This window comes from Trachinotus anak, unplaced genomic scaffold, assembly GCF_046630095.1.
Source record: "Trachinotus anak isolate AG129_WGS33_773 ecotype Australia unplaced genomic scaffold, CSIRO_AGI_Tana_v1 ptg000008l, whole genome shotgun sequence".
In the NCBI taxonomy this organism is placed as follows: domain Eukaryota; kingdom Metazoa; phylum Chordata; class Actinopteri; order Carangiformes; family Carangidae; genus Trachinotus; species Trachinotus anak.
In genome coordinates this window covers 6,154,375-6,180,298 of record NW_027273859.1, presented here as the reverse complement: position 1 = coordinate 6,180,298, position 25,924 = coordinate 6,154,375, and the positions used below count along the sequence as shown (strand labels likewise).

Here is a 25,924-nt window from a genome sequence, read left to right as displayed (position 1 = left end):
CGCTCACATGTATATATAAATATATACACACATGTGGTGCCACTATACCCAAACCCTCTCAGGATTCATATGTGCTCCTTGGCAGCAGCTGCAGCCCTTTATGCTGCGGGGTTAGCAGTGTGAGTGCAGTTTGCAGTGTGTGTGTTTCAGCTCATGATACCCTGTGTGTGTGTGTGTGTGTGTGTGTGTGTTCTTTCCCACTGGCACAGCTGACGGGGCATTAAAGCACTGTGAGCAGCATGTAGCCACTGGCATGTAGCCTTCAGGGGATTTAGAGGGGAGAGAAAGTCACTGTGTTTTTCTCTTGGTTGCCCCACACACACTTGCTTTCTTTAATGTGTGTGTCACTCCCTTTACTGTTCTCAGACATGTGCGCACACACACTTAGACACTTTAAAAAAGGTGAAAATCCATTGCGAATGATGAAATCCATCCTTTGAGGTTTACTTTCCTGCTTCCCAGAGTCTCTCTTTCTCTCTCTCGCCTGATTGATTGTTTCGCCCTGTTTTTGTCAACAGAGAATTCCACAGGAAACAACCATAATTAAGAAATATTGATGCTGGATACATCTATTTGCTTTTCCAAAATGATCATTAGCAAAATTCGGCTGCAGTCGTTCATCACTGTACAGAGGCACTTGGCATCGGACACACATGCTCGCTGCAGGCCTATCCCAGCATTTCTCTTGGCGATGACTTCATTAGAGCTCGATTTGCTGTCCTGTAAACATGTGTCTCACTGGGAGATATGATATAATAGCTGGACTAACCGTTCATCTGTCTTCCATACACATGGTAAAGCACAACATCCCTAAGCGATACAAGGAGGTGGACAAAATGCTGGAATCACTATGACATGGAGTTTGATTCTGAATGCAGATAAGTTTGTGTTAGCGTTAAAACAGGCCTGGTGATATGTTGTCAGAGAAATATGAGGCAATTAGTGAAGCTTCTCACAGTCTCAACATTTTGCAAAGCGTCAATTGCACAAACTCAAGTCTGGGAAATAGTGACATCATTGTGATATACGGAAACAGCAAAGAGGAACGCTAATTGAGGTTTCCCATTTGAGAAATACAAAATTTCTTTAGGATAATTGCTGAGCACCACTTTAAAAATGAGCTATTTATGCTTTGCTACATAGGCAGTGTTAGCATTAACAGCTGTTTACTTCCCAGTCTTGTCAAGAGCTTTAGGGCAGCCTTGACACTACAGGGTCTCTGTATCGGAAAGGGACCAGACGTGGTGAACGGACGACAACTTGCCGGTTTGTATGCTATCTTGAGTAAAAGAATCCTGATTGTAACTAAATTTAACATTGGCATCGCTTTCCACTGCAGGAGACAACGCTTGGTGAGTAAAGGAATGAGGTTTGATGCTGAACTCACAACGTTTCTTCTGGACTGGTAAGTAACAGCTGTTAATGCTAATGTTGGCTATGTAGCAACAGCAAAACGTACAAATAGCTCCTTTAAGTCAAACTGAAATTTGAGTTTTTAAATTTCCATATTTTTTCACAAGAAGATAAACTGTTTTTGGACATGACTGTGGAACAGTGTCTAGGTTTCTGGGTAGGTACGTGTCTCCTATGGCAGCGGTTGACTCACATTTGAGAGCTGGAAATACAATGAGACAGATTGTCAACGTGTGTGTTGTGCTTCTGACTGGAGTTTATACAAGACTTTTTTTTCTCCAAATAGTGTTAGTTATGTTTCAGTAGTTTAAAGGAGCTATTTGAATTTTTGCTATTGCTACATAGCCAACGTTAGCATTAACAGCTGTTTACTTGCCAGTCTTGCCAAGAACTTCTGTGTTTACAATACAAGAGGTTATAACGCACGCTCTGAGCAGCGCTACTTCTTCAGGGCAGCCTGATGCTGTTTCTTTGTATTGGAAAATGATGGGATGGGCTGACCAGGACGAGGCTAGCTGATTAGCATGCTAACTTCAGAAGAAGAAGAAAAGTAATAGAAGGAGAAGCAAAATGACAGGGTTGCTTTCTGCCACTGGAGCTCTTCGCGAGTAAACAAATGAAGCTTGATGTGGAACTCGCAACGTTTTTCCTAGACAGTCGCCTATGCAGCAATAGCTAAATTTACATAAGGCTCGTATATAGAAAAATGTGTGCTTTTACCACTTTTCACATTTGCAAGAACCCATCATGTTCTTCGGTTTGTTTCAGTTTCACTTAAAAACTGGAAGCTAGCAAACTAGGCTAACTAGCTTTAACTTGTGAACTGGAAGCTAGTAAGTCTGGCTTACTGGCGTTAACACTAATTGTACAGAGTCAGGAATAACAAAGGGTGCTCAAATCATAGGTTGGACTAATCAATGACAAGGATATTGAATGATATCTTAGTAAACATGACTTTTAACTTGAATGGAAAATTTCAGCTTTTAAGTAAATGTTTCACCTAATGTTCTTACAGTGGTTATCCATGCAGTTTTCAAGTGTGATGACCGACATGGTGGATGTGCAATTAATTAGTTTTACTCCCAAGTGGTTTAGATCATCTGTCTCAACCTCTGGCGTCTTTACAACATGATCATCTAACTTCTTGTGTTTTGTTTTGATGATTTTACCATGTTCCCATATCACAGCAGTTGCTTTGGTGAGTACAATGTTATTATTACAAACAGAAATGATGGCAAAAGCAACATGAATAAGGTTAGTGTTTTCCTTTAAAGTATTGTCTAAAAAAATTACCACAAAGTTTAATTAACACATCTGAGACAGTTGTATTGAAAACACATTCTATCCAAGGCCAGTGCACACACAAGAATAATCAGTCACAAACCCTGCAGCTCTGGAAAATATAATAAGGTCTTCTGTGTTTTTCATACATCCAGACAGGTTTATATTTAGAAGAAACAAAAGGAACCTTCAACCTGTAATATCTGTTGCCAACCACTCAAACATTATGATGATCTGTAAAGCACTGGCAGCCATCCAAAGGGAGTCACCTGGCCTACTGATTGCTCTGCAGGGATGAACAGTCATGTACCAGAGAGCTCACAGCCTGTAGGGTTTCATCTCAGCCAAAAACAGCAGCAGGTGATTTCTGTCTCTTGTCAAGGTTCTCCAATAGTCGAGATCACCTGACCAAAGCAAGTTCTTCAGACTTGCAATATCTTGTACGCTTGATGATTTCTTAATATGTTAATTTTAAGAAATCATCCTTGGATAAAAAGCTATTGTACAATTAATAAAAGGAAAAAGAAGAGCAGAAAATCTGTGATTACAGGATGGGACCATCATATGCACACATGACAACACCATCAAAACAAACAGAAACAGATCAAGAGCCAGATTAACAAACATAACCAGCCTGGCAAACTCGCTGATCTTTGAATGTAACAATGGTGAAGAATTTCTCTGCCTGAGCTACAGCATGCCATCTGAACTTTAAGTGAACAACACAGAGGTGTTGGTGCATGACAGTGAAAGTTACAGCTCTTGCACTGATTTTTTGGTAAAGCAGCCCCCCCCCCGCATATCTTTGCTGCTGTTTAGCTCTGAACTCTGACCTGACAACACAGCAGGTCCTCCTCATAAATTACCGATCATTTGAAGTGAATTGAGCCTGTCTTTCGTGTGTGTGCTGCTGTGTGTCTGCCTGTAAGTACTGTGTGTGAGTGTGTGTGTGTGTGTGTGTGTGTGTGTGTGTGTGTGTGTGTGCACAGTTGTAGCCAAACTCTGTGCGCACACAAATTGGTGAAAGAGTGATTTACGATGGGCTGCAGGATCATTTCTAAAGAGACAGTTTTCTTACACACACTGAATCCTCAAGATACTTTTACAGTCATAGCTGAGCTCATGAATCAATCTTCACACTAAGTGTTTCCAAGACATGTTTACACCCTGATTTGTAGAAGAGTGAAAGTGTGAAAAGGACAGAAATAGAGGAAAGAGGGAATCCTTGATGTCAACGCAAATAAAGTCTATTAAGGTCAAATGCAATTAAAATGATACAGATATGAAACAAAAACACAATGTGCATGAAGTGTGCAAAGACCCTGCAGTCCAACCAGCCTCATACACCTGTTTTCCAGTTAACCTTGACCTCTGATCTTCCAGAGGGGGTGACGGACGGGGCTCCACGTGAAGCATAAGTTAACCATTTAGAGGTTAACGGATTTCCCTATAGATGAGTCCAGGTCGTAGCCGGAAGTAGACAAGCTGCTATTACTGCAGCAGCACCTCATTTGTAAATCCTGTATAACCCTTTACAAGGATTTCACTTTTTAATCACTTTTACCATGAAGTCTGTCCAGGAGTTCCAATGAAACTAGTTACATATTGAAAATATAGTCTTTATATGTCATTTAATCAAAATTTATAATATACAAAACAAAACCAAATTTAGCCCAGAAAATTTCAACTTCAGAAAAAAAGGAAAGTAAAATTCACAAACCTCCCCTCCATGACACAAATTTTACTTGCATAATTTCCATAAAGTCCTTGTGTTTTCATTCTGTAGTGAGCAGCTTGCCAACAATGGACTAACTGGAGAACACTAAAGACCAGGAGATGGTGAGCTGCTAGTTACCCCAGTATATCTCTCTCTAGCTTTGTACTCCGTTTCCCAGCCAACTTCCACTTTTACACCACTACCTTAATGATTTTTATTAAGTGATGAATTTCTCCTGATTCCAGTGACAGAAGTCCTTAATTTGATGATTTACATTATAAACAACAGGAGAGACCTGCTAGGTTTTGTTAGATAGCGTTATGCCACACAGCTGTGTCACATCCTGATGGTGGAGGTCGCACAGATTTGATGTTTTTTCTGAAAAGCTGTGTCATAACCTGTTTCAAACTGGTAGTTTGACTCCTTTCTACAATCACACAGGCTACTTTCATCTGCCACAGGTGACGACTGTGATCAACCCAAACATCTGTCACTTTCAGAGTGGATGTGTTCTGATCAGCTCTGCCACCACAGTAATGGTGGCAGCATTTGAGAGGGCAACATGTAAATCTGCCAAAGTCAACTTTAAACATTGTCTGTTAACTAGGAATTAATCTATAAGTGTTTTTGAAAGATGAAGCCAGAAATAAATAACAGCTTATGAAGTACCCCGCACTGTCTGTCTACCTGCTGCCCCATTGCAGTATTTTAAAAAAATGTGTTTTCCCAATTTTTTTTTCTTGAATGCCTCTCTATCATTTGCTGAACTGACTACAAGTGTGAATTACATAATATAGCAGTGAATGCTAAAGCATAGTAGTAGCACAAGTAGAGAACTGTCATAAAGTCTGCAAACAGGCTCAGTGATATTGTTAGGCAATGTCTATCAAAGATTTCCTCATGTCAGCACCAAAAGCAACTGGCTGCAACAAACCAAGTAAGGTTGTAGCACCAAAACCCCTGAAGGTGCTGAACCAAGAAAGGGGGCTTTGTATTGATTTTGATTTTAAGTTTTCATTTGTAAGGAAAGGATTGTTACTTCATTCGTCAAAAATTGCTTTAAAGCATCAAAACAGCATTAGAAATCGATAAAATTGTGTATATATTTAAATGAAAGTTTACTGTAATTAACTTGAGTTACAATCCGTTTTCTATCGAGTTGCTGCCACTGAAGGTTTTATGTGCAAAATATTAGCGATGCATTAACTCTGGAAGCTGATTTGACATGGGGTCAGGGATATGTTGATCATTTAGTTTCTTTACAACATGTTCTGTTTGTGTTGCTGAATCACTTTGCTCTTAAGCAACAGAGAAGAAGAGAAAAAAGAGCTCTGGCACTTGTTGTGACTCGCAGCATTCAGTAAAAGGAAAGGCAATCGTGTGGCTTGTTTTCTGGAGAAGACCCACAAATACTTTGTCAGGAATCGCCGAAGGTTTCCATGCCTGCGTCTACAAACAAAACACAATATTTGAATATTACAGCAATAGATTAAAATATTTGATTTATATAAAACATAGCTTTGTGTTTCAAGACTGGAATATGTTCAACAGTTCCAACTCATTAAACTCTTAAATACTATAATTTTACCACTGAGAGACTCTTGAAGATCTTTTAAAATCAAATGAAACAGACACAGACATAAATTTGACACAAAGACAGAAATAAAATACAGGATGTAGTGTTGATTTAAACCTGAAACATCAGCAGTGAAGGGTAGGATTAGCAGAATGATTCATACATATTTAAATGAAACTGAAGTCCTGTCTGGGTGGAGTGCTGTTACTGAACATAAAAGAAATGTCTATTATTTTAAAACAGCGATACATGGGTTACTTTAATTTGATAAACGTAGATGTGCTGTCATTATATCCATGTTGTTCCAAGCTGACTTCCTCTTTTAAATAATTCTGCATGGTTAGCCTCTTGAGGATGCACATTTGAGACACACTGGTCCATGGGGTCTCATCTAAGTTTCCAGAGGTTAACCTGATGTCCTGTATGACCCCAAAGGATTCAGGGTAAGACTGTTGGAAGGGGTTCCTCTGTGTGTGTTTTAGACCCCACTTCCCCTCTAACATCTCAGGAGGTCCAGCCAGGCCTGGCAGCCCCTCAAAGACGCCCTTCATTTGCCCTGCGCCCCTGGGGAGGGCAGCCCCCAACATTTATGCAAAGTCAACAAGCCCTAATTGTAGGATCGGCTTACAAACTAAATTCTTCTTGAGCCCATTAACAACTGCAGTTAATTATAAGTCAAGCAGAGGGGTGTCTGAGTGTGAGTGACAGCGAGAAGAGGTGATATAGAAACACAGCGGAAAGAAGAAGAAAAAAAAAAAGCCTGGAAACATTTCAAGTTACGTCACAGATACAATACACACATGCATGCACACAAGGCACATTAGCCTTTTTTAGGCGGACCTCCCAGACTACACTAAATCTCTTCTTCATCTGTCTTTGTGGCAGGGATTTGCTCTAATGAAGGAGAGGATCAGAGCATTGACTCACACATTGTCAAAGTCACAATCAGACTGGTTTTCCTCCAGCTTCCATGTGTCAGTTTGACACTGGGATCTATCTGCCCTCTAATTACACTCTTGGACAGCTGAGCGTACATTAAGCTAAAAATAAGACACCAATAAGAGGAAGTGCGCCATCACATTGTGGAGAAAACAGGTACAATGGGCAACAGCTGGCAGGTTGGTATGGCAGTCTATGGTACAAGCTATACATAATACCACTATAGTTGGTATGTCTCTACAGTAAATATACTCCATGTATTGGTATAGAAACTACTAAAGAGATGGTTGTTGGCTTTGTCCTTATAAACCCAACCCATAAAAGTCTACATTGACAAGCAGGTGTATAATTTGATGGTTATACATTTGCTTTTTATGATCTTATCTTAAACTCAAGCCCTAGACAGGGTCTGATTATTTTAAACTCAGGAAGACAAGTTGCTTGCCAATTTTCCTCCAACTTTTTCCACTGCGTAACAAGTCCCAGCATAGACAGTCCCTGCAGCCTCTCTCTCCAATTGATAAACCCACTGTGGCTCGACTGATGTATCCGTCATTGTTCAGCTGTGATATGTCTAGGAGCTAAACTTCCTGAACCTTCTAATTGACATTTTAAGCATTTCCTTAAGATTCAAATGAAATGAGGAGGAGGAAGATGAAAGCCATGACAAACACAGGCACCATCAGGCCTCGTGGCTCTAAGCCTGCTTTATTGAATTCTCTGTTGTCTTTATGAAGGGCAGGCTAAGACAGGGCCAACAGGTGCCAGTCTCAAGTGGGACAAGCATTAGGATGTTCCCTTTGACCCCAGAGGGAGATTGGACAGCTGCAGCGTCTGGGTGTTGGGGGAAGGGTGAGGAATGAACGGATTGGCAGAGTTCACCAGGTTACAGACAGGCTGTTTCCAGGTCAAGGCCATAGACATGTAAAACATAGATAGACAGATAAATAGATACACACAGTATACACAGATTGGTTTCTGTGCAATATCATAATATATGCACATCCAGGGCCAGAAAGCAGCACACCTCACAGCTTCAAAACAGAGATGACAAGGACTTGCTGTGCAGTAAACTGCACCAACTGCAGTAAAGATGGATAGAAAATGTGGAATAACATAGGCATCTGGTCATTTCCCACTATTACTGAAAACTAATTAATTGGTGGAATCAGTGCAGTCTGAGCAACCAAGTCTTACAAAGTAATTGGTGTCAGCCATTTCTTCACTGTTCCAGATCAAGGTAATTGTCATGTGTCTCATGTCTTGTACAGTATGTTTACAGTGACTGTCAAACTTCTTTCAGATGTGGTTGTCAAGGTTGTAAAGTAGCCTTGACAACATCCTCACTTTGACTTAGTTAGCTCAGTGATACTAACATTATCACAATGCTCCTGATACTGTCACATTAAGGAGATAATGGACAGGCTCAACAGCCAACAAAACCATGTCAGCAAGCCATTAGGGTTTTTGTGATACAGCTAGCTCCTTTTAGCTAAACATTTATTTGGATAGCAAACTTAGGCTACGTCCACACTACAATGTTTTCACTTTAAAACAGTGTTTTAAAATGATACAATCTCTGTTCAGTGAACTGTTTTAGCTCTGAATCCTAAATGATCTCTGTCCATACTAACACACCTGAAAACGCATACCTACTCTGAAGTTGGGTAGTTGCAAAAATACTTCGAACGAGAAAGGGAGTTGAAGCATTAAAATGCAGACTTTGTGTAAATGTAGCAAAAGTGATGCACTTTAAAACTAAAGTGTAGTAGTGTGGATGCAGACTTAGAGGGGCAAATTCAAGAATGTCACTGTCATGATTATAAAATAATAAAATTTGAGTTGCTCCACAATGTCATGACCTCCTCCTTTGCCTCTGTCTTAAAAGCCACAACCATACTTGACTTTGTCACTTGAACGTAAAGCTTTGATTTTGGACCACTTGCTGAAAAGGCTGATGCTGTCTCACACGTCATCATAATAAGCTGCTTCCACAAACAACAAGGTTGTGTTGTTATGGGAGTACAGTCTCATTCATCAAGAATGTTTAATGTTCACTTGAATCTAATGGACTTTAGACAAAGCACTGAATACTGTCAGAATACTTCTGAAAGGGCATTTTCTTGAGATGTTCTTTTCCCCTGTGGATTTTAGAAATGTCTTTACACTCATTGTGGGGTGCTGTGTGTAAACTAAGACCAACAAATTAAACTAACCAACAGAATGTGGGAAAGCAACTTAAGCTTTTCTGTAAGGTGTAATTTTAGTGCTGTAGTGTCTGTAGCCTAAGACATTAATTGATTCTAAGAAGAAATTATTCAATATTAAAGGGTAAATGCACAGAATGATAGGAAGCGGACAGTACGTCAGCTACATATCAAACAGCAGTGTGTTAGCTGGGCTGCCCTTGTCCAGTGGGTCTTTCCAGAGCTGCTGACTTTAATTTCCTTAGAAAGCTGAGTAAGCTATATTGTAGAAATAAAAAAAAGGTGCACTAACATGAGTTTAGTTTTCTTAGCCTCCACTTTGTGCCTGGCAAAAAGAGAGAAGAGAGAGAGGGACACAGCAAGTTTATGGATGTATTTATTAAGGATCCCGAGGCAACAGCAGAGCAAATCGCTGGCACCATGTTCTGTCCGCCTCTCTCCTACTCTGTCTCTCTCTCTTTCAATCACTGTCTCTCCTTCTCTATCTCTCTCTTCTTAACTTACCCTGCTACATTCTCCTTACCCCGATGTCCCCCTCCTTTCCAGCTGGAAACAAGGAAAACCCCTAAGCAGCTGGCCAGCGAGCCCGTCAGCCAGTCGGTCAGCCAGTCTGCTCTGCAGAGGGCCCTGCCAATCATCATCTGCATATTCTCATGCTGTTCTGCAGGAGTCTTTCCATTTCACAAGTGCCATGATGTACCTGCTGGGGTTAAACCAATTCACATGTTTCACGACCCATACTATTTCTAATAGTTCTCACAGAAAATATTTCATATTGATTGTAAGCATCAATTAAAAGGCAGGGCTGTAAAACTCCCTGTAGTTTAAGTAATAAGAGTGGCTCACTGGTACCATTGTTTTAATTTCTGAGTAGTACATGAACTAAACTGAGCTGTACACACTCCTTACCACATTAATTGTTTCAGTCATCAAAGTTTCAGAGTCAGTCTGCAGCAGTTGTGTGTTTACACCTGTGCACACATTCAGTCTATACTGCACATCTGTGTGTTTAACCTCTCTGTGTACTTATATATGTTGTTTTAAGCCTTCTTCATCAGAGGGATGTTCACTGAGTACACATGCTCTTGTTTGACAATGAATGCCCTGTGATAATGATAATAATAATCTTATACACACAGTGGCACGTAATAATAGTGTTGAAGGAGGAGAATATCAGGGATTCCCTGCCTGGCCTTTTCCATAGACCTTTGTGTCACTATTTCATGTGTCTGCTGCTGTCGCTGCTGTGTCAGTGAGGTCATGTGTGATAACATCTTGATTTTGCCAAGAGGCTGCAGGGCGAAGTTCCTTATTTCGGTATTTCCACTGTGATGCAGCCAATCTAAACAGAAACACTGAGGGAAATTTAGAAATGGAAAGGGAGAAACTAGACGGAGACGTTCCTGTGTCATGTTGTTAAGGCTGTCTAACAAGCTACAGTAAAACAGAAAAGTATGAAAACTTGAAAAGACTGATCATTAGGGTTGGGCTCCAAAAGCCATCTGTGGCCACATTGCTAAAATACTTTTTTAAGCTCCGGTGCAAACAAATCAAATTATCAAACCTTTTGTCTCTTGTTATTTTTTATTTGCAAAGACCAATGTTTAAAGTATGCAGGCACGGCATGCTAAACACAGGAACTTGACTTTTTATATGGATTGTATCAATATTTTGAATTTGTAGACTTTATAGTCCTCTATCAGGATGTTCATAATTTGGATCAAGTAGTTATTTCAGTGTGTCAGAAAAATCAATATCGATCAACAAATGCTGTGCTCAGCTTATTTTCAAGTTGTAGCTAGGTTGTGATTAATGAATTAGGCTAACTTAAATAAAGTCAGCATTAATGAATTTAGTAGTTACCAGTACAAACATTAGTAGTTTCTGGTTTCTTGCCCAAACATAGTCGATCACAGATCTAGAATTGTCAAAGTGACCATGAGCTAATATGTTTTACTTTTCTTTTTTTTTCCTATACACTCTCAAAAATATATCTCATTGTTTACTGGGTGCTTTGTTTAAAAGGCCTTTTTCACAGCAGAAAATCTTCATTAGCAGGAAAAGCACAGGTGGAGCCAATAACACTCATGAGCTCTGCTCTATTGAGGTGTTTCAGTAATCCATGCCAGTGAGCTAGCATGTCCATACAGTAACCAGGGATCTGGAACTAGCACACCTGATGCTATTAACGGTAATTTCAACAGTAGCTATTTTACCTGCCTCAGAAGTCAAAAGGTCAATATTACAGTGGTGTAATTCTATTGGTGAGCACATTTTAAGAATTCAGAGAAAAAATAGCTAGAAATCCCAGGAGCTAACAGTTTTTTCTGGCTAAAATTAGGAACCACAGAGTTTACTAGGTCCTGGTGTTTTTTGGTCCATTGTTGTGTTTGGAATATCTTTAAAGTTAACAGCAACGTGGAGTGCCTGTGCAGGAACACCAGAACAAACAGCAAGCAGAACATGAGGATTCGATAATCCATTCAGCTTTGTTGGATAAAACTGAATCATATGCAGGGACAAAGTGAGATAAATGACTAGACTAACTGAAGGAGATGGTTCCTCTAGCACATCCAAGAGCTGAGGTCACTGTGGAGACTTAGCAGATTGGTTCACAGGTAAAACAGTTCCTGTATTTTCGTCATTGTCCACTGTCTATATATTTGCACTGACTATTCCATGTGTGTGTTTTGGTGTGAAAGTAGGGAACATGAGTGTTTGATTAGCATTAAAAAGGTGCCCATTGTAGTCACACAGTACACGACTGTTCCCATTCCAAAGCTCGGCCTCTGGCATGATGAAGTAGACAGTAGGGGTTTGTGATGTGTTTAATACAACACTGATGAATGTACACCAGACAATTAGCTGTGTAAATGTTGATTATGTATAGTTCAGCTGACACCAAGGAGGAAATCCTGCAGGAGAAAGGAGTCACACCTGAGTGCTCTCACACAAATCTATAGGCTATACAAACACACATCACACGTGATATAACAACATAGAAGATCTCCACCACTGGGGAAAATTACAGCACGGCTACAGCTTAAAGCAGGGTATATTCTAGAAAAGCATACAGAACGATCTACAGTATTTGGCCTGTGTCTCAGAAACCATGAGCAAAGTAGTTTATGAAACATAAGCTGGGAGGAAAAGATGCCCTCAGGGAAGTAACCATTGAGTGAGCTATGTCATATATAATGACAACACTGAATAGTCTTACTGCTCGATTCATCTACATGTTTTGTGACAGATGTGTGAGGTAACACTCGGGGAGATGAATGGCAACACGTGTAACCTCACTCATGGTGACAGAATGGTAATGGATCCCCTGTGCAAACCAGTGGAGACCGATGACTTCAGAAGTCGAGGACAATAGGGGATAAAAAAAATATCCAGATTTGGCTGCTCAAAATTTGACCAGAGCCCTCGCCTTCCTTTCTCAGGGAAACACTGAAGTGGTTTCATTCATTGCAATTGCACAAAGCAGCAGACCCTATGCCAATATTGTATTTGTCCAATCCATTTGTCATGGTGAAGTGCTTAAGTGCTCATTTTGTATTCTGTCTTAAAAACCCATTATTATAGTTTTGTTACTAAATTTATGAAGTTTTTGCTGTAATGATTTCTCCACAGGGATCAACAGTGTCATCATTTTATCTGGTGGTCAGCCTTTATACTACGACTCTTACCCACTCTTTCCAGTATGGAGATTAAAAATTCTTCTTACACTTTCCTTGTTAGAAACTTAAACCATGCAGCTGGTCGTCCACTGGTCTGGATCCTCAATTCTTCCTGCATAATTCAGTATCCAGCATATACCTCTTACAACTGTAACACACATACAGAGCTATTGTAAAACAAAACTAGGTCAAAGCCTAGTATGTGGCTAGAGTATGTATGGTCAGTGTGTGAAAATGAGGACATAAACTGTGTCCCAATTTAGGGACTGTATCCTTTGGAGACTGTATTTGAAGACAGATTACTAAACAGCTGCGCGACTAGGCTGTCCCATTTCAAATGCGGCCCAGAAATGTTCCTTTCTTTCCTGGACAACATAGGATCCAGTAGGTGAACCCTTTGTGGCCGAACCTGTCCCAAAATTCATTGTGTGCTGTTAATAATATGGCTGCAAACAACAACAGTGAGCAAATTACACTTCAAATTTTTAAATATTGGCTTTCAGCTCAGATGTATAACGAACTGTTCAACTTTTAAAACCAAGGGCCTTAAAACCTCAAGTTTTTGTGAAAAGAAGGTACCTGTTTTCAAGGCTCTTGGGAGACAGAAGCCATGCGTTGCAATTCAACAATAGGGGCGTGCACAGCTGGTGAAAATCCTCTCTAGGCCTGACTGTCTCGTTTCGCTCTGGCCTTCACGGCCTACTAGGGCGTCGTCAGAGGGATGCAGCCCTAGCTAAGGCATTCAGGTGACCAATGGTGTATCATTCAACTCTAATCACTCAGTCAGTCACAGACTTTTTGTGTTTATAGGTCTGGCCCTGCTGTGGTCAAAAATAATACACAGTGTTCACAGTAAGTAAGTAAAGCAAAAAATGCCTTGATATCATAAAGTTATTGTTAGATATAGCCTACAGCTAAATATTTTTGGAGGGATGATTAAGCAACCAATAGTGACACATCCTGTTAGTGATATCTGCACTAATACTCACAATACTAAAACTAAAAACCCCCCAAAACTCAGTTTGATATATTTAACATTTTATTTATTTTTTTCCAACGACATTCACATGCCTCTTTATGCCAATAATCAACTGACCTAACACGTAGTAAACAAAGAAACAACTGTACAGTCTGCAAATAATTCATTCAAAATGAGCTCACAGGAAAAAATATTTCCTATGTGTAAGAAATCCGACCACCTGATATCTGTGTAGGCACGACTGACAACAAGGTCCGCAGCATTTGTAAATGGAACAGAGTGAAACTTAATAATGATCTTAATTCATTCGTCAATCTTTCCATGTTTCTCTCTGTCTCCTAAGCCTGAGGTGTGCTGTGGCATGCATGGTGTGAGAAATCAGGCCTTGGCATTCTGCCAAACCAGTCGTCAGACAAAGAATTGATGCACTGCCCTCTAGGCTTTTCCTGCCCCTCTTTACACTGACTAGTTTGAAAGCTTCACAGCCAGGAAAGATTAAATGTCTTCTTTAAAACCTTCCTCTGTCTCAGCCAACTGCTACAAAAACACCACACTAGGAGTGGGGAGAGATGGGGATGTCTTGGGGGATACAGTGGGGATGGAGGGTGGGGGGTGGGGGGTGTGGGTGGTGTTCTCGATAATAAAATGCTTTGTAAGAAACACAGATATGACGCTAAGCGCTATTCCCTGTAGGAACACAAACTTCTCTGCCTCGAAATGACAATTTAGATGGAGAATGTTATTTTATAGGGGTGACAAATTGCAGGTATCTCTTGTGGCTTTGGGTGAGTGTTTCAGGGCAGCTCGCCAGCCTGCTGAGTGGGAGCCAGAGCTTTGACTGACTGCTGCACCTGACTTTGCACAATCCCAGAGATCAGCTGCCGTCACCAGCAGACACAGCAGTCCACCAATGAAAACGAGTGCATGCTCAGACTGTCCCACCCACTTGCCACTCTCATCCAATGATGATGGCTCTCTAGAAAGTAGATTCAACCATCCATTTTTCCTCCTCTTATAATCCTCTTTAATAAGATGATGAATGATGTGGTGTCTCCCAGCAGGACGGCCACACACACAAATCTATTACCTTACATTTATAAAGTTACATTACGTTACATGCAGTTGTATTGATCTTTTTTCTCTGTTATTGTGCTGCTGTTTATCTACAATTTTCTTCCTGTCTGAATCTGTATCTTTGTGGATTACATTTGTTTGAGCTGTATCTTAGAGACTCTGCAACTAGTAAAACTTGAATTTGATCACTGAGACAAATTTCTGATGCTCTGACACCTTATTTAAAAGCTTAAAAACAAATCTTATTTTGCATTTTGTGCTTATTTTAAAAGCTGACAACAATATCAGCACAGCACATGTGAGAGAACAAAATAAGGACCATTATGTTACTTAAGAAGTATGAGACAAAAAGACAAAATCCCATGTTGGATCAGGTGTACCTAAAGAAATTGTTTGGACAAAGATGAGATCTTTATTTAATTCTCCCTCTCTCTGGTGGTTTAGTTCTTTATAAGGTAAATTAAACATGAAGACTTTTAGAAACAGTTTGCGTTGCAGACTCCTTTGCTTTTTCTGTCCATAAATCTGCATTTTTACTTTATTCTCACTTTACTATAGTTGATTGTAATGCACTTCAGACACACTGAAAGTCTGTAAAGGTCACAGATCTCACACTGTGTCCTTGTCAATAATCACAGAGTCTTTAAATTTCTGTTTCTGTCTCAAATCCTATATCATGCTTCACTTATGAGGTCTACTCAACAGATTTTATATGTCAAAGTTAATTTACCAGTGCCAGGGCGTACTACACAGCCTGTGAAAACAGTTGCACAATGTCTGGCAAGCAGATTGGATTTTCTGGGCATTTTTTTCAGCCAAGTTAGCGACGTGGCTTTGTGGATGGCTCACACCACCACCTTGGCCCAGACTGAAAAATCTCAACAAATTTGACCCCTTCAGTCTTCATCTAGTCAGTCCGAAATTGTCCAATACTGTCTCAGCTGTGCTTTGTGTTTAGTACATATTAGCAAATGTTAGCAACCTAACATACCTACACAGTGAACATGGTAAGAGATTTTACCTTCTTAACATCAGTAATATTAGCATTGTGAACCTGCTTATGCATGCATAACTGCAGCCTCTCAGAACTGCTAAAATTGCTATAGACTGTCTTATTTTAATCGTTTTTGGATTTGTACCATAGACGTCACCTGTAAGTTTCTGTGGAGCAGTTTTGAAGCTCAGAGTGGGATGCTCTGCCTTCATCATCTTTGCAGTGCCTGACTCCACCTAACTCCTGGCTAATCCAAAAAAGGGGAGATGGGGTGTGTGTGTGGAACCAAGGTTTCAGTGAAAGCAAGTTTGTGGCAAGTATATGCTCACCACCTGTCACTCAAAGCAACATGCCCTCAATTATACATAACTTTATGCTTGATAAGATTTTACTGGGTGAGTTATATGGAAATTCATCCCCTGTACAGTTATCATGAAGGGGGAATTAGCTTTAGAAACCAAAACAGGCTGTCAGGCTGTAAACATGATTATTTCTGCTGTAAAGTTGGGCATTTTAATATGGGAGTCTAAGGGGATTAACTCACCCTTGGAGCCTTGAGTGGTCATTTAAGGAACTGCAGTTTTCAACAGCTCCCTGTTGCATGGCTTCATATTTCAATTGAGAGGTTGCCGCTTGGTTTGTACACCAGGTTTATGAAACTGCCCATTTAAGTGTAAAACTGACTGAAGGAAAAAACTACAGTTCAAACTGAAAAAAAAACATCAAGTGCAACATATATGACTAATTAGTTTCTGTCTATCTGTGTTTGTTGTTATCTTCCAGTTAGGACCAACCCACAGCACTTCCTGATCCTGCTGGTTTAGACTTGCTGCTGTAAATGGAATCATTTTTGATTTACGCTCTGCGTCACCACTCTTACACTGTCACTGTCAGGTCCATACACCACACACACTCTCAAACGCATGCTGTTACTCTTAAATCTTAGAAACATGCACACACTCTGTTGTATGATGTACTTGAGTGATATCTTCAGCCCAGCTGTGTGTAATGCATAAACCAGAGATCTTCAGTCTGGCTTGCATGTTAATTGCCTATGGGGCTCTTCTCCATGCAGTTCTCCTGACTAGACCACCCATGGTGAGGAGAGGGTGCATTCGTCTCCATTTCAATAAAGCGTGTCATTATCTCCTCGCCTGTGATGTGCCACTTCACCACTAAAAGATAAATGCTGTAATAACATATAAGACGTCTCTGAGGAAATGTGATTGATGTTGCTAACTTTGTTGGATACCCATGCAAGTTTTTTGAAAGGTGTGATGGTGCATTAGTGGGAGTTTGTGTCTTTGTTTCTCTGTGTTAACTTTAGGGAATATTTAGACTAAACCTCTTCTCTGCTAGATCTGGTCCTGCCGGTTTTGCAGGCACAGGGAGGATTTGGGGGTAACGCATGATTGGAAGTAGGTGGTGCTTGATAGTGGAAAAGCTGCTGCTGAGCGTGAGCAGACTTCCCTCCTCCTCTGACCAAATCCTCTTTGGCCACGGGCTCTACCCTGTGCCAAGACCTGCTGAGAAGGGCCTGAGCTAAACCAACAACTGGGCTGCTTGATGAAAGGGACACGCAGTGGGGGGGTACACCATGAACCCAGGGTCATCCCACAATCCTGATGACTCTATCCCCGGTTCCCCTTTCACTGGCACATAGTATACACCACCAAAGCATAAACCTCGCCGCAGGGTGCTGATGTTCTTTTAACATCGCTGAGCTAAACTGAGCCGAACTATTGTGACCTAGGATCTGCCACACTGGCTTGGCACATACACACTACATTGTACATACTCCATGCAGTGTAGCTAGTTGAATGGTGGTTTAAAGGAACAATGTGATCTGATACAGAATAGGTGCTGGTGAGAACCGTGGAAAACGCAGCAAATTAAACTGCTCAGAAAGCATTTTTCTTGTCCAAGCCAAGTGTGTGTAGCCTACGTACATGTCTCTGTGCATGTGTACTCTGGTGAACCCAGAACTGCAAGCTGCCTCAGACGCTGAAGATGAGCCCTCCAACCCTTTATGTGGAAATCTCGTTTGTCTCGTTTTTCATTTGTGATGTGTGTCAAAAGGCAAGACGGATGTGAGCTCAAGCTTGACTGACCCAGAACTTGACTGTCAACTGTGAAGATCTGGGTGGGGCTGGGCGATGGGAGGCTTTTTGTCTTGCAGATACAGTATGACATGAATGTGTTTGTCTTCCATGCAGACAGTGCATATGTGCAAGTGTGTCTGTGTTTGTGGGAAAGAGGGGTGTTCTTAGTTAAGACAAAGACACAACAGGGCCCGTCAAACTGAGATAAAACCACTGCTCATTGTCACTGTGTTGCAATGTTTGAATCAGTGGGAGTGGAAAAAAAGCATAAGAAAATGTAAAGTGACCACCCAAGGTTGAGAATATAGCTGCAGGGAACAACACTGCTTGTGAGCAAGAGAGATCTTGGCTCCTGACATGTCCCTACAGCAGGCTGGAATACTTCCTGAAGATAAGACAAAGTATTCCTGCAATCCGCCATAGAAGAAATAAATCATGTAAAAACAGTTTTTTAAGCCGCACATTCGTTTTCAAGGCTCACATTTGCTCATGCAATTCCAATGAAAGCAGCAGAAACAAACACAGCCTTGTGCTGGGACATGCTATTTGTTTTCCTTCAAGCACACCACATTTTGCACCGCTCCACAGGATGTGAGGCGTGACAGAATATACATATGATTTTATTTCTCTGATCACAGGCTCTTTTTTTCCCCTCTTGTTTTTTTGCATATGGAGCTCATCAAAGATGAACGACTTGTTAATGCTAGAACTGCTCAGCTGGAAAGTTGTTTTCAAGCACTAGGCCATTGAAGAAACACGTTGTAATAAAACACCAGCCAGAGCTGTTCCTTTGAGCTTCAGAGCTTTTCCCCTCCACAAAGAAGTCAATCTTTAAAAAGCTTTTGCTTGTGGAGCGGAGCACAGCAAAGCGTTTTAGAGCAGGTCTGCATCACTTTTTCTCAGATAAGGATCAAGAGGCATGATTGTACTGTGAGCTTTGTAGCGTTAGCATGCAGACGACCCACTGGCCCTCGAGTCAACCTGAGCACACAGACTGAAGTGTCTCAGTTTGCTCCCAGACATGTTTTAACACTTGAAACTCTCCGGGGCTGTGTCATGGTGGTCTACGTTTAGCCTCTGGAGGCCACTGCGCTTATGTGTAATGGTCAACTGAGACACATTGTCCTTGGACAGAAGTCCTCACGTCCTGTTCCCTCGGCAGCTGCCTCATTGAAACCCTTTTAGTAGATTTGCAAGCCATGAAACATTAACAGGGGAAAGTGTGTTGGCATGAGGATATGCTCATTGTCAGCACACTGGTGTTGTGGAAAGTGCAGTGGAGAGTAAAAAAATGAGCACGTGTGCGGCTGCACCTGGTGCAAGTCACCACTGAAGTGTACTGTATGATGTGCCGCTGTGTGTTTCAGCGGAAGTTGTAGTTTGAGAGGTTTTGGATGTTGTGGATAACATGGCATGGGGATTAGGGTGAGCGTGACCTGCTGTAAATACAAAGCTCACACTCACACACATCAGGTTTCTCATATAGTGAGATGTGCACACATCAAGTGCCTACACACACACTTAACAGGTATAATTACCCTTCCCAGTACTTGTTGATTCATGGAGGGTGTGCTGTTTAGTTGCACACAGCTGTTCAGCATTTGTGAGCGAAATTGTGTTATTGATTTCTGATCATGTTTCACTGCAGTCAGTAGACAGACAGACAGACAGACAGACAGACAGACAGACAGACAGACAGAGACACTTATAGAGTGTGGAGCTCAGACTCATATAGCACTGGATCATGCTGTCTGTCAGATATATCACAACCAATAGTGGATGGATTTTCATGGAATTAGTTATATTTCTTTTCCTCTAAAATGAATTGTGATAACATTAATGATCCAGACTTCATCTTGTGCTGTCATCAAGTCAAAATCTTTACTTATCCATCACTCGTGATGTTTTCCATTAGGGACATGCGATTGAAAACATTATATCTGCTAAACATCAGCTTACTAGCATTGTCATTGTTAGTATATAAGCTTGCTGAGCCTGTGATGATAATCCATTATTGATAAAGGCTCTTTTATCTTGAGAAATACAATTTAACGAATAATTTTATTTTTAAGGAAAGGGTCAAGTAATATATTTTGGTTGCAAGATAAAAGAGTCTTTATTGATGATGGGCTTCATCAAAATAGGACAAGTGGGACTGTTGAGCATTGACCTAAATGCTAACATCAGCAAGCTAATATGTTCACAATGACAATGCTAACAAGCTGATGTTTAGCAGGCATAATGTTCACCATCTTCGTTTATCATGTTAGCATTTCCTAATTTTAGCTAAACACAAAGTACAGCTGAGGCTACTCTTTGTGACTTCAGTGTATTGTTCAGTGCTAAATTCTCAAAGGTAACAACGACAACAGGGGAAGCACAAACCACATACTTGCACACACACACCAACATTCATACTGTGTGCACATTCACACTAATGCACACATGCGTGCACCAACAGTATGGATGTTTATTGTGCTAATGTGTCCAGTTTGGACCAATCTAACATGATCTGCAAGAACTGTATGTAAAGGAATGTTTAGTTTATAGGCTTTGAAATGTTTCTCATGGAGACTCATGGTTGGATGTGTGTTTTGCCAGTTTAAACACATTACTGTAACGCTGCTGCATGCTGGAGTTCCCTTGAGATCCCCGCAGGTTTATTCAAACATATTATGTGTACAGAAAGACACTGACATCATTATGATACAATCTCTCTCAGGGGAAATTGCATTCACTCGTCACTCTAATGCAGCAACTCTGATCCTCTGACACTGGTAGCACTTCTGCTTTCTTGGACAGTGAAGACTGGATAGTTTTGCCTGGGGGCAGCTAAATGGTTTCCTTGTTTAGCTTCTCTCTCTCTCTCTCTGTCTCTCTCTCTCTCTCTGTCTCTTTCTCCCTCTCTGTCTTATAATGTTCATTTGAATATTTGGCTGCTGACTCATGACACCCACGCTCATTCATGTTCATTCACAACATCATGATAGTGTGTATATCACCTGTTTGGCTGAATGACAGCTCCTACCAGCAAAGGTGTAATTAATCAGAACAAAGCTGTGCTATGCCTCTGACAGCTTTGATAGATTGGGGAAGTTGCTCAAGCTGACTGGGTTTGTCAGGTCAAAGTTATGACTGTCGTTTGGAATGCATGAAAAGAGCCAGTGACAGTGCACTGTACCTGTGTGATTGATAACACGACTGTTAATGGCTATTTGTCGTCTGATCTGGAATGTATCGCCCTGAAGCACAATGGTTATTTACGCACAGAATTTGTCTCAAGACTTTTCAAAGATGTGAAGTGAGGAAAAAAGCTGCAAATTTCTCTGTCAGTGGAGTGTAATGCTGCCGCTGCTGCTCTGCTTTTCCATTACGCAGCTATTAATGAATCTCAGAGGTGAGAGTTATGCAATTGCGCAGCGAGCTTGGCACTGTGCTCCAGACTCATTTGTCAAACTCCTTGTGATTGTACAGAGATTATACTGCAGTGTACAACAATAACAAATTAAGATATAAACACACAGGCCGTGTATACTTGCTAAGAAAATATCATCTTCCCTCACTGTGATCACTTTCTTCCCTTCTTCCAAAAATAACTTTTCCTCTCTGACTGTTTCACATTTTGTTTCCTGTTAAATTTTATTGAGGCTTCTTGTGATTTCTGATTCTGTTTTTATGATAGACTGTTGTGTTGTGCATTGAGGAGGAACGTGGAGGGCTGGGTGGGATGGGATCGAGTGAGGCACCCTGCTGTTCTCTGCCAACGTTAACAAGGACCTGAGCTATCACACCATCTGCTGTCTGTGATCTGTGACTCATGGCTTTTGGACAGCAGCCATGAGCCAAACTTTACCTGTTTGCCTGTTTGCCTGCTTGAGATGCACCAGACATATTGTGTATGCATAAGAAGCCATGTAGCAGTGTTTTTGCAGCAGAGTGATTCTCAACACGCAACATGGGATCGACCATGCCCCCAGCTGAGGTACCCTTGAAGCCTTACTAATTTCCTTACAACAAATGATACCTGATGTCCCTGTCATCTTGTTGTTAATCATGTTAAAGATATAATCTACACAGATAATCTACAAAGAGCCCTACAGTTACTTAAAAATTAATTGCAATGTGTGGGCTGAAATGTATTATGTCATGACACCTTCCTGCAAATCAAAATTTTACCTGGTGTTGATTCATATATTTGGATATTAAGTTCTATAAATGAGAACTCTGAGCAGGCATTTACTGAAGCTGTAGCCATCTGAAATTATGTAAATAATGTAAATATGAGAATTAAAGGAATATTGCAAAATAAAGTATTACACTTCTATTAAGAGACAGATTTAAAGAAGAATGGTAGCAGAGGCTGTGGTATGTTGACTTTAAGTCCCAGAATGAGTCAAGTTGTAAAACACTGGACCTACACTTCCCATACTGCAACTCAATGGCATCTTTCATTATACTGTACCTGCTCGGTAGATACGCATATCATTCAAGCTCTACAGCTCTCATTTGTAGGGCAGGTTTCATTTTATAAATATGTAAACTCCAAGCCCAAGACAAAACAACCCTAATGACATCACTATGACATCATAAGGGTCTTTTGAAAGCTCACCCTGACTTTATACAACTGCTGCCCCTTTAATTTAGAACAGTGGCAAGGTCATTATGTCAGAGCCATGTGGGTATTTGAAAACAATGTGCACACCTCCATCCAATCAGAATCAGATATTCTCCACAGAAATAAAATAAAATTCTTTGTAAATGTTATGAAAATGTGGTCACTTACTATATGTATTACATAAATTACTACAATAGTACTACGCTATGTGTAGGACTGATAGTCAGCTGGCGAACCTTTGGCTTGGCTGCAGTCATCTTTGCAGCCAACGCACCTGTGGTGCACTTCCACAGCACTGTGACTTTAATAGAGCGTTTCAAGAAGCAGTACACTTTTATATTCTTGGCAATGTTTTATGCTCATACAAAGGATGGAATGAATCATGTTTCTTGCAGCTGGTTTCAGTTCCACGATAACCTTGTGAGACAGCTGGATTTCTTGCAAGTGAGAGTCCATTTTGCCAGGCTCTGAGGTACTGGATGTTGGTTGAACCACAGCTGTTTGGACCAATCAGCATTCTACGTGGGAGGAACTATAGGCCGCTATGAAGTTGTGACTCTTTTTTAAATCTAGCTTTAGATGTAGCTTTGGTGTTGGTGCTTTTTATTGTGCAAATTTCTTCTTCTTGGTGTATTGTTTTTTCAATTAAATTATTGAAAACATTCAAATATATTAACAATACAGACTTGTGCTCAACATAGTAAACATAGATTCAAGAGTAAGAATTTAAATAAAGGAAAAAAGGCAAAAGGCAATGAAAAGAAAAAATAAAATAAAAAAAGATTGTTGTCTTTCCTCTTTGGCACGCCCCCTACTATGTCGTATGATTGACAGATGGTTCATCCAATCACCTGCCAAGTTTTTTATTAAAGCCTTCCCTGATGGTTCTGTGTAGCACCCAAACCTTTAGGGTCAGATTACTTACCCACCCTTTTTCCTCTAATGTTAACTGCCCTCCCATAACCTAGATAATAAACACAATTGCTCTAACATGAGCATGAATTAGCTTTAGGAGTAGTTAAACGTGCCGGGCCAGGTTTAACAGCAACGCATAAAAATCTGAGCCAGGTTGACTGACAGTGTAACACAGAAGTTAAAATGCAGTGTTTGACAGACTGGTATGAATGACAACCGGAGTGTCCAGGATTATTTCTGATTTGGGACTAAAAACAAATAGATATTTAATGAACAGAGCATATTTTATATCACTTTTGTAAATGACAACTGGACATCTGGAAACTTTAACTGAAAGACAGACAGGTTGTCCCAGCCATGAAAGGATTATCAAAAGGTTCTGATGCAAAAATCATGAGGGTAAATGTGAGCTGAGTGTCAGGCTGATGTATCGCTTGTATATGTTGGGTTGATAGCTTTAGGTTGTCTGCTGCATGCTAGCTGACATACTGTTTGTAGCATGGCTGCTGGTCTATCTATTTTGTGATACTTACTTGATATAATGGATTACTGGAAAGTAAGAGCTGCTTAGTTTGCTTCTTGTTGCTTCTCCTCTTATATCAACAGGTCCATGTATTGGTGGGGACTACTGGATGTCCAGAGAACTGATTTGGGACAACAGAAATCATGCTGAGCCTTCAGGATGCAATGTGGGTTTAATCAGCTAAACATCTATAATGGTAGGTGCAGACCTGAAAAGTTGTTCCATCAATGTACATTTTTTCAAAGTGGCTCCTGATTCCTCACTCCCATTTCCCTCAATATAAAAAGAAGAGGATGTCTGTGTTCAGATAACAGCACTCTGCAAAAACAGCTCCCTCATTCATCTGAATGGGGCCACTGTGTTAATGCAGTGGGGCTGCAAAGGCAGAGGACTGCTGCGAAAAACATGCAAGATTGAGAATGGTTTAACTTTTGCCCTGGCCCAGTTGTATGGGGGTGCAAAGCATGCATTGCACCCTCAGTTTAATATCTCTCAACCTCAGTTGAAATCTGAATAATAAATATGTTAATTGTGAGTGGTGAGTGGGAAATTTTGCTTGCTCAGTAAAACAGTGGTTGACATTGCACAGGTCTACTGCATCATATCTTTCTGTGCAGCTGCGCTTGGGTGTCCTATCCATGGTTGGACAACTTCATTCTACCAGTGCGGTGGTCGGCAACTGGCGCCCCATGGGCCAGAACTGGCTCGCCAGCAATAATATCTGGCCCGCCAGATTATTTTGATAATCTATTTTTTTTTATCTTACAATATGGAACTGACAGTCTCACATTAATGTCGAAATAGAGACACTCCTCCACCTGAAAAGTCTTATTATACTTTTATCCATGTTGAGTGTGAATGAGAGACACAACTGTGTCACATCAGGAGCAGTGCAAAGCACCTGGTTTACAATAGATCACCGCCATAGCAGTAACAGTTACCCACAGAATCACTTCCTTTTTAGCAATTTTGACTGCAAAATAAGAGTGCAAGAATGTTTTTTTTTTTCTTTCTGCAATTCTATAGTTCAAACAAGCTTTTAGCTTTTACTATGAAAAATTGTGACAGGAAGTTCCAAAGGTTCTGTTGTGCTTGATAGACCTGTGAAATACTGGACATATGATGTGATATGAAAAAAATAACGTATATATGTGACTGTGGCGACACATTAAAGTAAATTTATGTTGTATTTTAATCAATCAGTCTCTTCATAATTAGCCTTATGTTCTTGCCCACCATGTAATGGGTTAGGAAAAAATTGGCCCAAGGCCAAACTTACTTGCCGATCCTTGTACTAGTGTTTGTCCAAATAGCCTTATATGGATATTGGAAAACGTTACCAGCAGCAAAGCCATTATAAAGACTCAACAGATGCCAGACAGCCTTGGTAAAGAAGAGCCTGTGCAGGTGTGTCTACTGTTTACAGCTTTTCCAGCTGTGTTCCAGCATAATTTGGTCATCGGGGATCCGTAACAGACAATTCTTCACTGCTGTTGCCGGTATTATTTTATATATAACCATCATGTCCACTACAGTCTAGTTTCGAAACATATGCAGCCTAAACAAGGATATTTGACAACACACTAAACACATACAACATTGGAAACAAACAATACAATGATATTGCCTATAATCACGTAAATGTTATGCTTATAGCATGACATTACAAACATTTCTTTGGCTTTGATCATTTGATTTCAAGAAATGTTTGTTTTACAAAGACATACTTTTGCTGTTACCACGGAGAAGACAAAAAGTTATGTGTATTTGCACATTATGACTGTTTGATCCAGATGAAAGCAGCTGTAGACATACAATATATGAACCGTGCGGTAATCAGTTTTGAACAGACAACGATTAGGTGTCTGTATAAGTGCTCCCTGACTAATTTCAGATGCTCATACACAGC

General features: G+C 40.6%; 1 long non-coding RNA gene across 3 annotated transcripts in view; it reads left to right on the top strand.

Moving 5' to 3' along the window:
* LOC139623681 (uncharacterized) overlaps window positions 1–6,820 on the top strand; it is a 40,168-nt gene extending 33,348 nt beyond the window's left edge. The window contains exons 4-5 of one of the 3 annotated variants that reach the window (XR_011691574.1): window positions 4,481–4,533; window positions 4,873–6,820. This is a non-coding gene — a long non-coding RNA (uncharacterized lncRNA). Of the gene's footprint in view, window positions 1–4,480 lie in introns of all 3 variants that reach the window. The other 2 variants (XR_011691575.1, XR_011691573.1) reach the window with 2 other exon arrangements.
* The last annotated feature ends 19,104 nt before the right edge of the window (window positions 6,821–25,924 follow it).